At 34.6% G+C, this 14,924-nt stretch overlaps 1 protein-coding gene across 2 annotated transcripts in view; it reads left to right on the top strand.

The window, feature by feature from the left end:
- Positions 1–14,924, top strand: part of SYT1 (synaptotagmin 1) — a 586,497-nt gene that overhangs the window by 102,778 nt on the left and 468,795 nt on the right. For both annotated transcript variants that reach the window (XM_066257602.1, XM_066257600.1), the window contains exon 2: positions 3,588–3,695. The gene's annotated coding sequence lies outside the window, so the exon portion shown is untranslated. The remainder of the gene's footprint in view (positions 1–3,587; positions 3,696–14,924) is intronic.

Here is a 14,924-nt window from a genome sequence, read left to right as displayed (position 1 = left end):
ATATTTTGGGGGGGTGGAATCATGGTAAATATCTCACCCACCCCCAACCCAAATCCATTATTGAAAGAGTAACTAAAGGGACTGGACTGTGCAGTGGCTTCTCCTGGCTCCCTCACCTAGGACCCTCAGCAGAGGCTGAGCCAGGCCTGTCTCCTGCCTTGACATTCTCCGTGTTTCTCCATGCTCACTGGATTATAACTGCATTGACCACTTTTGTTGTTGTTTCTTAAACCTATAAAGCTTCTTTCTGTCTCTGGACTTCAAACACATATTGTTCTACCTGGAATCTACCTCTTTACCCAGTGATGGGATTCAAATAATTTAACAACCAGTTCTCTGCCCTAATGACCATTTTTAAGTATGAAAAACCAAAAGGTAGTTTATTATTTCATGCATTTTATTTATTTATTTATTTATTTATTTATTTATTTATTTATTTATGACAGAGACAGAGGAACAAATAGGGACAGACAGACAGGAAGGGAGAGAAATGAGAAGCATCAATTCTTCATTGTGGCACCTTAGTTGTTCATTGATTGCTTTCTCTTATGTGCCTTGACTGGGGTGCTATAGCAGACCGAGTGACCCCTTGCTCAAGCCAGTGACCTTGGGCTCAAGCTGGTGAGCCTTGCTCAAACCAGATGAGCCCGTGCTCAAGCTGGCAACCTCAGAGTTTCGAACCTGGGTCCTCCACGTCCCAGTCCGATGCTCTATCCACTGCGTCACTGCCTAATCAAACTATTTCACGCATTTAGTACTTAAATAAGAACAATAAAAGAGGTACACAAAACTAGATTATAAGAGTTTTAAAATATTAATGAAAAAATATTAAATAATACCTGACAAAAAACAATAAAACTGTTATTTAAGATATTTCCCTATTGCTTTTTGATTGGAGTCCTCACTTGCAATTTGTTTTCACCTATGGACGGAATGATGACTACTATGAATGCTTAGAATACACTGTTGCATAAATGAACATTAAAAAAGAGTAAGGAATATAAATTTGTGATTTCCACATTGTGCGGCTGTCCAGGTGCTCACCTTAGAGAGAACCCTGATTACAAGTGCCATTTTAACAACTGGTTCACTAAACCTAACAAAAAACTAGGTATCAGTTCTGCCAAACCGGTGCAAACCAGCTAAATCCCACCACTGTCTTCACCTGCCCCCAACCCATCTTGAAACCCAGATAATTATAAATGTGATTTCTACATTCTGGATGAGGGTTCCAGCTTTCAATTTACTAATCTCTTTATCTGTCCTTTTTGGAACTTATTACAATTTAAATTGTATAATCACATGTGCTCTTTGTGTGTGTGTTTAACATCTATCTATAGCTTTCACTAGCCCGCAGGTTCTGTGGGATACAGTGAGGGGGCGCCGAGGTAGCTGATGCTTTCTTTCACCTGTGAACTTTCAGTGTCTTGCACCCCACCTGACACACAGGCATTTAAAAAATTGATTCTGAGAAAAAATATTGAATTTCCATTAAAAATATCTTCAGTGTGCAAAACATGGTTTTATGCAACTCATGGCAAAGTGGGTTCTGGTGGGAACTAGTAATAGCCTGTCAACCATGTGACTGAGCAAATGAGTCTCATTGAATCTTGTGTTTTCAGATCTGTCCTCACACTGTTCCTGCCCCAGACTCTGCTGGAAGTCTAGTGCTTGTTTGTAGGCTCATAGTCCCAATGACAGATGGTTTTTAATCTTTGCTATTTGGCTTCCAGAATGGTAGTATATTTCTAACTCCTGTATTCCTTCCAACATGTAGAAAATGACTCTGGTTGGCTGTGCTTTCTGAGTAATCAAATACTTTTTAGTACTTGTAGCCATGGGAAAAAGTTTAAAATGCTTTCTGGCGGGAAAATCTACTTTATGCTTGGAAACATTGTTGGAAAGAATTAAATTGTGAAAAAGCTACTGTTGTGTAAATCATTAATTAATTTCAGGACTTTATCATTTAATCACCTAATGCACAATACTCTGAAGGACACACATAGTTATTCACATAAGCACAGTGTTAGTGATGTTTCCTACTTCTTTTGAGATGAGAAATTAGAATTCTCCTTGAGGACAGAAAGAACAGAATCCTCTCCTTCAGTGCTTATCCATTTGTAGTACTCTATTTTATTTCTATAGCTATCTCCACAACTCTTTTTTTCAGAGATAAGAAACTACCTTTCCCCTTTTTTATCCCCAAGATCTGGCCAAAACATGGAAATAAAAGTTCATATAAGCACTCAATTAAAGTTCATTGATTGACTCACTGATAATAAATAAGTACTTGTAATGGAAAAGGCCTGAGCTGAAACCAGCCCTCCTTGGTTTATCAGCCAGGCAAAGTATAGCTCAGAAGCCACTTGGGGAACAATGTTCCCTTATGCAGCACCTACTTCTTAAAAGCAACAACTAAGGTTTTCCCAAATCCTCAGATTTCCCTACATGGATTGGTGCCATGATGATTCGGGTCCATTAGTGGGCAAATAGGACTCCTTCATAACTGCAAAGAGACTCTAAAATCCTATTCAGAATAGAATGAAGGCTGCAAGGGATTGTGTGTGCATTTATTCTGTAGTAGGCAAACCTGAATCCTCAAATAACAGGGTGTTGCTATGTTAGCTTCCTCCGGAGAATTGAAACTGAAACTGGTAAGAGAGCAGAATGGACTGATTAGTCTAAGAGCCACTGGAAGATGCAGAGCCTCCATTCTTAATTGGTACTACAAGATTCAGCTGATAACATAAATCTCCTGACTTGTGTTACTACATTTGTGAAAGAATTATGCCCTTGTATTGTAAAGTTTTGGGACTTTATATTCTAAAAACATTTCTTAAAAGCCTCAAATAGGACAAAGTAGTTTGCTCTAAATCAAAGCGTAGATAAATGCAATAAGGAGCACATTAAAGAATACAGAATAAAAAGGAAGCAGGAAAGAAAAGAATGAGAAAGAAAGGGGAGAGGGAGAGAGGAGGAAAGGACAAAAACAAGAAAGGAAGGAACTGTGACAACATGTGACAGTGCGTCTCTGCAATTCCAGTGCTTTTGTATGGGCCGTATTTCAAAGCCCTTCCTAAGTAAATAGTAATACCTTTTCTTTTTATTAGCACTGTGGCAGCTGCTGTTGCTTACAAAGAGATTCACAAATCAAAATAGACTCGGTTAGCTTTTCAATAATTCTAAAAGGTGGAGAACATTGCCTGAGAAGGATAGCACTTCAGCATCCTAACAAGTAGTCTTGTTAGCAAAACAAAGTGTGAATTGCTTAGAGATAATTCCCCTGATGGGTCATTCCACTGGGCTCCTTGTGTGGCAGCACATGCTATTTCTCCATTGAACAGGCTGTGTCAGATGAAATGTGAAAAACTTGCTCTTTAAAAACATTTATTCGTCTAGATTTTTCTGTATGTCAGCATGATTCGCAGGTATTGATTCTTAGCCTGGAGCACCTAGCACAATCAGGAATTAAGGAAGCTAGAGCAGGACGTGAATAATGAATGGGCTGCATAAGCAGGGTTCTCTATGCCCAGTGAGTAGTTGCCGACTAGCATTGTGATGGATTATTTCTTTTATTCTCTTTCAAGGGAAAACAGGAAAACAAGAATTAGCAAGAACTTGAGTGACAAACGCCTGGATTCAGATAAGAAAGACTGATCACATCATTCCTGGAAATTGCACTGCAACTGATTAAGGTACTTGGAAAAAGCAGAAACTTTAATAGGTTTTGTTGATAACCACCCCCACCCCGTATTTTGTGGTATGTGGAGGGGGGAAGCATTTGTATAGAAGGTTAGAGGTTTATATCTCTTACTTTAAAGTGCTTTTATGATATTAAAATAAACATCTTTTGCAATTATTCCTAGTATTAATGCCTTTGAAGTGCTAGTTTAGTGGATGGGGTACTGGTCATTTATATAACAGTTTTGCTCTCTCCGACTTTCATTTTATACTTCTTCACATTCAAAGTTGTCATGGTTCATTATCTGTAGATGATCTTGAGCAGCCTTGCATTCTAAAAGAATATGCCAGGACATCTGCCTCTGTGCTTGTGTGCCCTGTTGTACAGATAATATTTGGGTATAGCAGTGGGAATGGAGGCGGAATTTGTCTCAGACTGATGTTACTTTCTTCCATATTATGTCTGACTCTCATATATGCCTAATCGACAATGAAATACATATATCACACTGTGAATATTACATATGTTATCGTACATAATTGAAGTTGTAAAGTGTCTGCTTGAATGTCTTAACTAATGAATTCCATCAAATTCAATTATCATTCTTAGACTCTTCATTAACCAATCAAATTGCTTCTTTGGTCTAAGTCCTTTCTAGCATATTTTCACTAGACACAAATACTGTTCTATCAAGTAAGTTGGAGGTGATTAAATGATCTTACTGATCATTATTTGAAGTCAAGTGTTATCGAAGTTTTGCATTTCTAAAGAATTGTCTTTCATAGTATTCTCAATGTATCCAGGAGAAATAATGTTACAGTATGAGCCTGTATCTTAAAAACTTTATTTCACAGTTTGCATCTTAGTTGTTTGTTTGTTTTTTCTGAGGAAGTTGGCTACGTTGGTCTCCAACATTAAAGTCATTTAGAAATAAAGCAACTATACATCTACACCTACAAACTTACCAACTTATTAATCAACCTGTCCAGTAGGCTTGTGTTATATTTTATTTTCTTCATCATTTGGTAATGAACTATTTTAATACTAGAATTTTCTCCTATTTCTCATGCACAATGGTACTACAGAATAGGATCACAGTTGTTACTGTTGAAACACGTGCTTTCTTTTTTTCATAATTTCTTTGTGTGGATTATTAAAACAAACAAAGTAGTCTAAAAATGCACATAGTCAAAATCAAAAGTACAATAGTTTTGCAGGAAATAATTATCACAGCGCTAATGGCTGTTTCAATCATTTTATAATGAAGGGCATGTGCTGATGTTCTGACTGTCTAGTAGGAGAACGACAGAGAATGTGGAACCCATAAAATTAATTCTTGCTTTCTACAAGGTAGACTTCACTGAGACAAGGGCTTTTTAAAAGGTCAAAATTTTTAGGTTTTCAAGTTATACTTACTTTATGAAATAATTATGTCCTGAAATGATTGGAATAATTTAAATTGTTTTTAAAACCATAAAAATTCTTTATAAACTAAAAATCTTTGATTTTCAGCTAATTCTAAAAGTCATATTTATATACAGTTAGGTACTAACTTAAATTGGGTTGTGTTTCAAAATTTTATTTTGTAAGTATTTAGAACTAAAAACATATTTTCATACAGAAACAATGCTAGAAGTGGTGTTTGATGCTCAGATTCAGTTTTTCAAAATCCACAAGATTATCATCAAATCATGATGTATAAAAATAGATCTTTGAAGTGAAAAATGGAAGAAAACAATACTACATGATTCTAAAAATTAGACAAATTTAAAATCCTGTTTATTTTGAATATCAGTGCTAAAAGAAAGCAGATTTGATTATAAGTAACTTAGAAATTTTTTGTTTGTTTGTTTGTTTTTTGTGTTTTTTTTTTGTTTTTTTTTTGTATTTTTCTGAAGCTGGAAACGGGGAGAGACAGTCAGACAGACTCCCGCATGCGCCCGACCGGGATCCACCCGGCACGCCCACCAGGGGGCGACGCTGCTCTGCCCCTCCGGGGCGTCGCTCTGCCGCGACCAGAGCCACTCTAGCGCCTGGGGCAGAGGCCAAGGAGCCATCCCCAGTGCCCGGGCCATCTTTGCTCCAATGGAGCCTTGGCTGTGGGAGGGGAAGAGAGAGACAGAGAGGAAGGAGGGGGCGGTGGAGAAGCAAATGGGCGCTTCTCCTATGTGCCCTGGCCGGGAATCGAACCCGGGTCCCCCGCACGCCAGGCCGATGCTCTACCGCTGAGCCAACCGGCAGGGCAAGTAACTTAGAAATTTAAAGAGAGAGTAGGACTTTTCTCTAAAACACAGAGAAAGTGGTTATAACATGAGCAATAGTCTCCTGATCAGAGGACAGGGAAATGGAAGGGAGAAATTCTGGGTCAAGCTATAGTATAAGTGACAAAATGGTTTCAAGTAGCAATAGCCATGCAGTAATAAGCTAGCTCTTAAATAGAGGGGATGCTCGTAAATACTTATGTTTCTAATTCAGGGGAGAACGGGTATATTCAATTATTGTAAAATTAATGGATACATATAGTAATTACATATCTATTGAGAAATCGTGTGAATGGAGAAAGTACTGAAACAGAGGCAATGAGCATGAATGCTAATTCAGTGAGCTGATATCAGGGAATGGTGTGAAGACAGAACTGATGGGTCTCATAGTCTTCTACCAATGGCTTTTCCTCCGAGTTACTCAACTCAATACTCAAGACTTTATTCAACTTTATTTCCTAAAGAATTCTACTCACTGTATTTTAAAATGATTAGCATCAAGTATTTTAGTATTCCAAATTTACCAAATTGCTGCGTATATCCATATAGTTATATTTCTTTAATTTACCATATAAATATATTTATTGAATACTTATTGTGTATTAGATACTATGTTAAATTTGTTACTTTTGCCATGGACATTAGACCACAAAGAACAGTTTATTCTATTTGAATTTTAGTATTTTATGTTTTACAATTTCTCTCTATTTTCTGTTCATTAAATTTGAATGGTTTGTGAGAACAGGCAGCATCTGTGCCTGGGGATGGAAGAACAGGAGTATGCATAACTCAGGTAGTAAGCCCAAATACAAACACATCTGTCTTATTCCTTCTCTAGTCTTTGGATTTCAAAAGGTCTAACATCTCAAAGTAGAGACCTGCATACACCTGTTTAACCTAAAAAGCAACTGTTACAGTGGAAAAGCAAATAGAACTATTTCCTTAAGACTAAAATTCTCCAAAGAAAAATTAATTTTAAAATAAAGGGCACTAAATATATCATCTCCTAATTTAATATAAGCCACAATAGTAGGCTAATCTGCAGTATAAGAAAAAATAGTTAGAAACTCATTCTGGAAAAAGGGCCCATAATGCTTTATCAAATCTAATATCCAGTAAAATAGAATATCTAAAAGAAAAGTTTCCAAAATCTCTATTATTCTTTAGGTTGAAGCACAGCACAAGTAATTTTATAATTTCCTAAAGTAAAGTCCCTTTTTACCCTGGAAATTCCACTAGGGAAACTTTTTTTTTTCATTGAGATAATAGAAGGATTTTTAAATGTAAAATACCTATTTTCTATTCTATTCTCAAGACACAAGAGCAAGGGATAAAATGAGGTGTTGACAATATTCAAACGGGAGTCTTAGAACAGGAATGGTCAATGCTATGTTGAGTTATCTCAAAATAAATTTTTCAGTTCTCAAAAAACTACTATAAAAACCTGGGCTTAGTGATACCACAATGGTATCACCACCTAACTTTGTGTGAATTTCCTAAATCATTGTGCTCTGCCATCCATTTGAAGTGATACTTTAAAATTCCCTGACCAATGTTATATCATCAGTTATCTTTCCATATAAACTGTGTTAGAAGTTCCATAGAGCTAGGTTTTCAGTCACTATCTTTTGTTTCCTCTCCTCTGTTGACATGACAACCCTTGTTCCTTGAGGAGCCTGATTTCACACATTTATGTATTCAACAGTGATTGAGTTAAGTGCCATCTATGCCAGTTACTCTTCCAAGCCCTCTGTGTAGGCCGTTGTTCACATGAAGATTTTATTTTAGTAAAGAGGCCAACTACTGACCAGGAACAATTACATAAATATTTAGACCCCCTAAAAATTTGGTCATCCAATAACTCTACTCACATTTTTTCTGCCCTTTTCCTCCAAGTTTTGCTTAGTGATCTTCCTCTTTATTTTCATCTCATTGATTACTACTGTTGTCAACCATGCACTAAAGTCAGTCTGATCCACTTTAAATTTTTAAAGGGTTTTTATTTTCTTAAATGGAAAGAATGAGATATGCATAAATTTATATATTAGATAAAACTGAATTGCCTGAGATATCTAACCCATCTACCTAGGCCCCTGGTCGGCAAACTGTGGCTCACAAGCCACATGCAGCTCTTTGGCGCCTTGAGCATGGCTCTTCCACAAAATACCGTGTGTGGGTGCTACCTCGATAAGGAATGTACCTACCTATATAGTTTAAGTTTAAAAAATTTGGCTCTCAAAAGAAATTTCAATCGTTGTACTGTTGATATTTGACTCTGTTGACTAATGAGTTTGCCAACCACTGACCTAGGCCAAAGAAATAGAGTCTGGTTGGGGAGAGCCACACTATGACCATTGCAGAATCAAATACCTACAGCCCACGCTTCAAATGACATCTTTTCTGAGCCTTAGATTTTTCTTAATTACATTTTCCAGTGACTAAGTGTCTTTTTCTGGGACACATCAAAATAAATCTTCTCTGTTGCTTTGCCCGTCTGGCACAGTAACTTTGGTATGAATTAAGTTGGACTTGCCACTCCTAAATTCAGTAAGGTTTGTATGTATCTAGTCAACATAAAAAGGACAATCATTGTGGTAATAAATAGGGGGGAAATTATTTAATTGAAGTTACTGTCTATGAAGCACAAAATAGATTAAATATACGTAGCAACTAAAAGTTTATCTAGTGTTACTTTAAAGTTGATTTAGTAATAATTTATATTTTATTTGAATGTACTTTTTGTCAATTGTTAGGCATTTAAAAGAGTCTTCATTTGCTAGACATTTATGCCTTAAGTTCTGTGTAGTTAAACATATGTTAAACATATACCCAGGAGAATAAAGTTCACACAAACATGAAAACTTGATATAATCCTATAGAGAAACAGAGCAAAGTAGGAAATGGATAAAAGAGATGAAAAGATGTTTTCAAAAACCCAGTAAGAATGGGAGGCAACAAAGCGATATGTTGAAGGACAGAAAATTGTTTCTGGTGCTACAGTAATAAAGTGGACAGCTGTTCTTTCATAATATTGTAAAATTCATATTAAACTACTTGAAATATAGTCTAACTTCACTATCTGCATTTATTGTAGATTACTCACTGATTAATTTAATCAACAAATTAAGCTAATTTGTTTCACATCAACAAATCTGGTGGACTGAGATGAGGCACTCACCCACCTCCTATTTATGTGTGTGTGTGTTTGTGTCTGTATGTGTGTACATGTACATTTGTGTGTATGTACACATGTATCTTAACAGTAATATTATTATTAATATTTGTAAATATATAGATCAGCAAAAAATAAAAACTAAAAATCCTCAAGGGTCAGAAAGGAAGAATTCAAAGGCAGAGGAGAAAGACTCGGAGCTGATGTCATGACTAAAAACGGAGAGGCCTTATCTAGTCTCTTGTGGCTAAATAACTAGGATCCAATCAGGTTAGAAATCTGGAACTGAAGATTTCACATAAATTCAGGACCCTGGAAAAGCTGTTTTCTCCTTGATGAAGCAGCAAGAAAATTGTACCCACTGATCCAGGGAAGTGACAAGAGCTTGTCTTACTAGGAACCTAGATGAAATGGGAAAAAAATAGCTCTACTCTAACAAATCAAAATGCTAGACCTTTGCATGTACTAGCCCGAGGCTTAAATTTATGTTATCCACAGTACATAAATCCCCCATAATATAATGTATGTAAAACATAATATAATTTATGTCTAAAACTAAGACATGTTTTGGTCAAGGCATGCAGGACCCTTAGGGAAAAAAAAAAGAGTTCTTAATTAAATAATGACAAACTCCCACATGAGAATTAGCCAACATAATAAAGAATAAGCAAGCACCAAAAGCAGGAGAATTAAAATCCTAAAAATTTGAGAGAGCTTAACAATATGGAAAAGCATAAACTAACCACTTTAAATTATTTTTTAAAAAAGATATAAAAACCAACAATAGGACACTATGAAAACAAATTATCAGATTTGTAAAAGAACCAAATAATTTCAGGAAAAATATATGTAATATACAAATTTAAATCTCAATGAAAACTTTTAGGAGGAAAGGAGAAATGTCCTTAGAGAATATTAATGGAGTGTGAATTGTATCTGTAGAAATTCTCTAGAATGAGCATAGAGTGTTGAGATGGAAAATTTAAGAGACATAAAGAATAAAATGAGAAATGACATCAAATGTCTACCAAGAATTCCAGGTGGATGGAATTAAAAGGTGATAGCTGAAGATTTTTCATATTTGAAGAAAAATGTGAGTACTATATAGAATTATTCCCAGACAAATAAAACATACTGAGATACATAGACATTTTAACAAAGCCACAGACTCCAAAAACAAGGCAAAGATATTTAAAATCAGAAAGAACAGACAACATATAATATAAAGGAACAGGAAAAAAAAATATTGTGTCACCTAAAATTGACAAAGTGACAAGTGAAAGAAAATAATTTCAGGTGTTGAAGGAAAACAACTAACAATGAGAATACAATAAATGCATTTTTTTTTTAAAGAAAATGACTAAAGTTCACTGCTCATAACTAATTTTGAGTAACAAAATATATATTCTCTGCACTTTGGTGAAACCTGGTTATAAATGTTTCTCAGGCTTAAAAACTTGGGTCATTCTAGGATTCACCAAACTAAAAAGAAATTATCATTAGAATAGTATTGTTAAAAACCAAATTTATTGCTGACATATTTTTTTATATGTTAAATATTTAAAATGTAAAGGCATCAGGGAGATACCCTTTTGACAGCTAGTAAAGTGGCCTGGAATAGACCCTGTATATCCTGATCACTTTACTTCTTCACTCCTCTAAGGTTTGTAAGCTGTAGCATTGTCAGTCTTCTTAACAGCAGCTTCAATATGCAATCTTATGTTCTCCTAAGATCATTCTTCTAGTTCTTGAACTGTCAGAAAATACAGTCTATTGCATTTCAGAATGCACATCCAGATGTTTAGATGTGTAAACCATGTAAATGCCTATCTTGCTCAAATATTCTGAAATAGTGTGAAAAATATATAAATCATTTGGTGGCTAAACCTTCATACCATCTCTGTGCCATGCCCACTTAGTAAATAGAAAATAGCTAAAGACACAGGAAAAGGTTTTAGGGATAATTGAAGTAAGCTCTTGCTAGAGAGCTTATGATCATTAACAATTCCATACTGGAAAGTGATTCTTTGAAGAGCAGAAGGGCACCTGAGAAGGCTCAGATAGAGACAGACCTACCAGTGACGCAGTGGACAGAAACTTAAGTACTGCTAGAGACAGACCAATTACTAAGAGAAAGAAATTTGCATAAGTAACTTCTATAATCTTAAGTTTGAACATTTACAAAACAATTATAACCTTTCATATACTTGTGATGTTTTCTTATCTTCTGGACAGAGTTTAGCAAGATAATTATAATTTCAGAGCATCTAGCAATACAACAGTATATATCCATTAGATTATTTCCATTCTGTTTAATTCTTGAAGCCAATGTGTTTATTAGATAATCATTAATTAGGAAATAGTAAAGAATAGAATTTAATAGAAAAAATATTAAAATATATTTATGTGGGACAAATATATATCCCACATAGGTGAGATATAAAACTGAGATACAAGGACATAGATAAAAGTGAAGTGGTTACCAGGAGTAGGGGGAGAGTGGGGAGGGAAGTAAGGAGGGACAAATATACAGTAACCTTGGGTGATGGGCACACAATGCAATCAACAGTTCAAATGCTATAGCCTGACCAAGCAGTGGCACAGTGGATAGAGCATCAACCTGGAACATTGAGGACTCAGGTTTTGAAACCCTGAGGTTGCTGGCTTGAGCATGGGCTCATCCAGCTTGAGCTCAGGGTCACAAGCTTGAATGTAGGATCATAGATATGACCCCATGCTCTCTGGCTTGAAGCCCAAGGACACTGGCTTGAGCCTAAGGTCATTAGCTTGAACAAGGGGTCACTGGCTCAGCTGGAGACCCCTGGTCAAGGCACATATGAGAAAGCAATCAATGAACAACTAAAGTATTTCAACTATGAGTTAACGTTTCTCAACCTACTCCCTTCCTGTCTCTGTCTATCTCTGTCTGTCTCTTATTAAAAACAAACAACAAAAAAACCCAGTTCAAATGCTATAGAGATGTTCACTTGAAAGCTGTGTAATCTTATTGATCAATATCACTCCATTAAATTTAATTTCTAAATTAAAAAAAAAATTCATGGAAGAAATGCATTGTATAAAGGTGAATTAGATTTCCTTCTAAATATGTAGATAATTAGAATGAGTTCTTGGTTTTCAATAGCTGATAAGTTGGCAATATGCTGTTAAAAACAAGCATTCTCATTAGGTATTCAAGTAATTATTCAACAATAGTTCTGGGTATGATTACTTTATTAGAGTCCTGAGTTCAAACTTAGGTTTATAATTGAAAAAATTATATCAAGAGTTAAAAGAAAGATAGAGCAATGAAACCAAGTTTATTTAAAGTTTGTGACATAACCTTGTAAAAAAAATAAAGAAATTTTGAGATGTTAAATGGGATAAAAAGAAACACTTAAATGTGTATTTAAAGTAAATATATGCCATTGCAAGAAACATTGTAAACCAAGGACTTAAAGAGAGAGAAAATTTCTTTTTAAATTATTGGAAAGAGTGATCGATGAGATGATGTAATGTTCTGCAGAAGAGAAAATTAGAATTCTAGTCTTGAAAAAGTTTTAAAGATAATTATCTTTTGTGACACAGTTTAATACAATTCTGCCCGATGATAGAGAAATACATTTTTTGATAATCCCTAACTCTCATATACAGGGTGGGGCAAAAGTAGGTTTATAGTTCTGAGTACACAAAACACAGCTTATTCTTTTATTATTATTTATTAATTATTGCATGATTTTCTATATAAAAAAACTGTAAACCTACTTTTGCCCCACCCTGTATTTATAGATAAGTATTGAAACTGTACTTAGAAGGCTTAGTGTAATAAATTAGAAAGTCTTCTGAAATATGAGCTCAATATCAGTTTTTTAGGTGATAATTTATTTTGGAGTTGTTTTATTACACTCTGAATGAACAAGGGAGTCTGGGGAGAAAAATCTGTTAGGAAAAAAACATTTCTTTCCAAAATGGCTTTCTGTCAAGATGGCAGCTGAGTACAGAGAATATAAGCCTTTGGATTTAGTGGTTGTTAGATGTTAGAGATAAGGAAAATGAACATCTATGGCATACAAGAAAGCACTCCTCTAGGTAGAGAACAGAGCCATTGTGCTTACTTTCTCTCACAAACCTCCTACATACTACTGGGCATATTCTAGGTAAACAACATGGTCGTGAATTCTTTATGTTTTTTAGAACTTTTAATTCTAAAAATATTGGATGTTCCTATCTGTGCTGTTTACGTCTGAGTATAAATTTAAGGGAATTCTGTTTCATAATTTAGACTCTTGAATAAGACTGTATTAAACTGATTAAAGGTTTGTATGCCTTAGGGTTGTTTTTTGTTTGTTTGTTTGTTTTTTAAGATTTTATTTGTTCACTTAGAGAGGAGAGAGAGAGAGAAGGGGGATGAGCAGGAAGCATCAACTCCCATTTGACCAGGCAAGCCCAGGGTTTCAAATCAGCAACCTCAGTGTTCCAGGTCAACACTTCATCCACTGCACCACCACAGGTTAGGTCACATGCCTCAAGTTTATTTTGGAAAAATCATCTTTATGTAGAATCTACTGAAATCAACAAAGGAGATAATTTCAAAAAGTATTCATTCAGTAAAAGTTTTCTGTAGTTAGAAAATGTATATTAATCTATTTTTATTTACCAACATCCTTTTCCTTCTTTTCTTTATAAAAGTACTTTGGAAGAGGGGAGGACATTAAAAGAAAACAAAGGGGAGGAAAAATTATATGCAACTTTAAAAATTATATTCAATTTTGCCTGCTTTTTATGTAGCATAGTGTTCAATACTTATCTTGTCTTCTCTGATTCCATTATGTTATGAACAGGCTGGATAGTGTTTTCCCACTAGTTTCTTCTATATATGTAAGGGCATTCAAACCAAATACCTAATTTTGTATCTTTCTACTGAAATAAATATCTCCGGTGAACAGGAAAGATGATTTATGTGCATATACCTGACCTCATAAAAAATAACCTGTGTTTTTCATAAAGTTGAATTTATATTGCTCTATCATTATTTATAGTTTCCTTTTTGTGTATCTCTGATATACCATTTAGTTTTAGACATCTGATACTTTAGAATTTATAACAGTTTAAATAAATCTATTATGTGTTTAAAAATAGTTTTTATTTGGTAGTTTTTCTTTATTTATGAAACAAACAAATTCCATTCATGGTTACAACAATTTTTGCTAAGTTTTAGCTATCATAATGCAGTGACTGAAAATTGCCATTGCCTATTATTTATTATTCAGAAAGTAAAAGCTATATATTAACAATTATATCTGTAGAGTAAAGGTTATTTGGTTTCTTGTACTAACAATTCCTATTTATATAGAATAAAATATAGATTTCTGCCAAAAAGAGAAAGATTATTCTTCCACATTAAAAAAGTCTTTTCATTTATGGCCTGAAACTACACTTTTTTCACTTGTGAAATATAAATTATTCATTTATTCCACATGGACACAAAAATTTAGTTCGTGAAACAGAATATCTATCTGTTTATATGTCTCTCTATAATAGGATTTTAGACCATGATTACTGGTTTTTCATATACACATAAAGGATTAGATACATATATTTTTTCTTGCCAGAAATGACATCAGTATTATCAGCCTCTGAATATAGGTGGAGAACTGCCTCAGTGTTTCTGATATTTCTAATGAAAATATAGTCACAAAGCAGAATGGAAAAATACTAAAATTTTATGAAGCATGACCATGAAATAACAAACTCCTTTAAAAAAAATTCATATGCTGAAACTTCTGTCCAAATGAGAGTTGCCCTTCACTGT

The sequence above is a fragment of the Saccopteryx bilineata genome, chromosome 2, assembly GCF_036850765.1.
Source record: "Saccopteryx bilineata isolate mSacBil1 chromosome 2, mSacBil1_pri_phased_curated, whole genome shotgun sequence".
Taxonomy (NCBI): domain Eukaryota; kingdom Metazoa; phylum Chordata; class Mammalia; order Chiroptera; family Emballonuridae; genus Saccopteryx; species Saccopteryx bilineata.
Note: the sequence above shows the minus strand (reverse complement) of the source record. Positions and strands in the feature narration are given on the sequence as shown.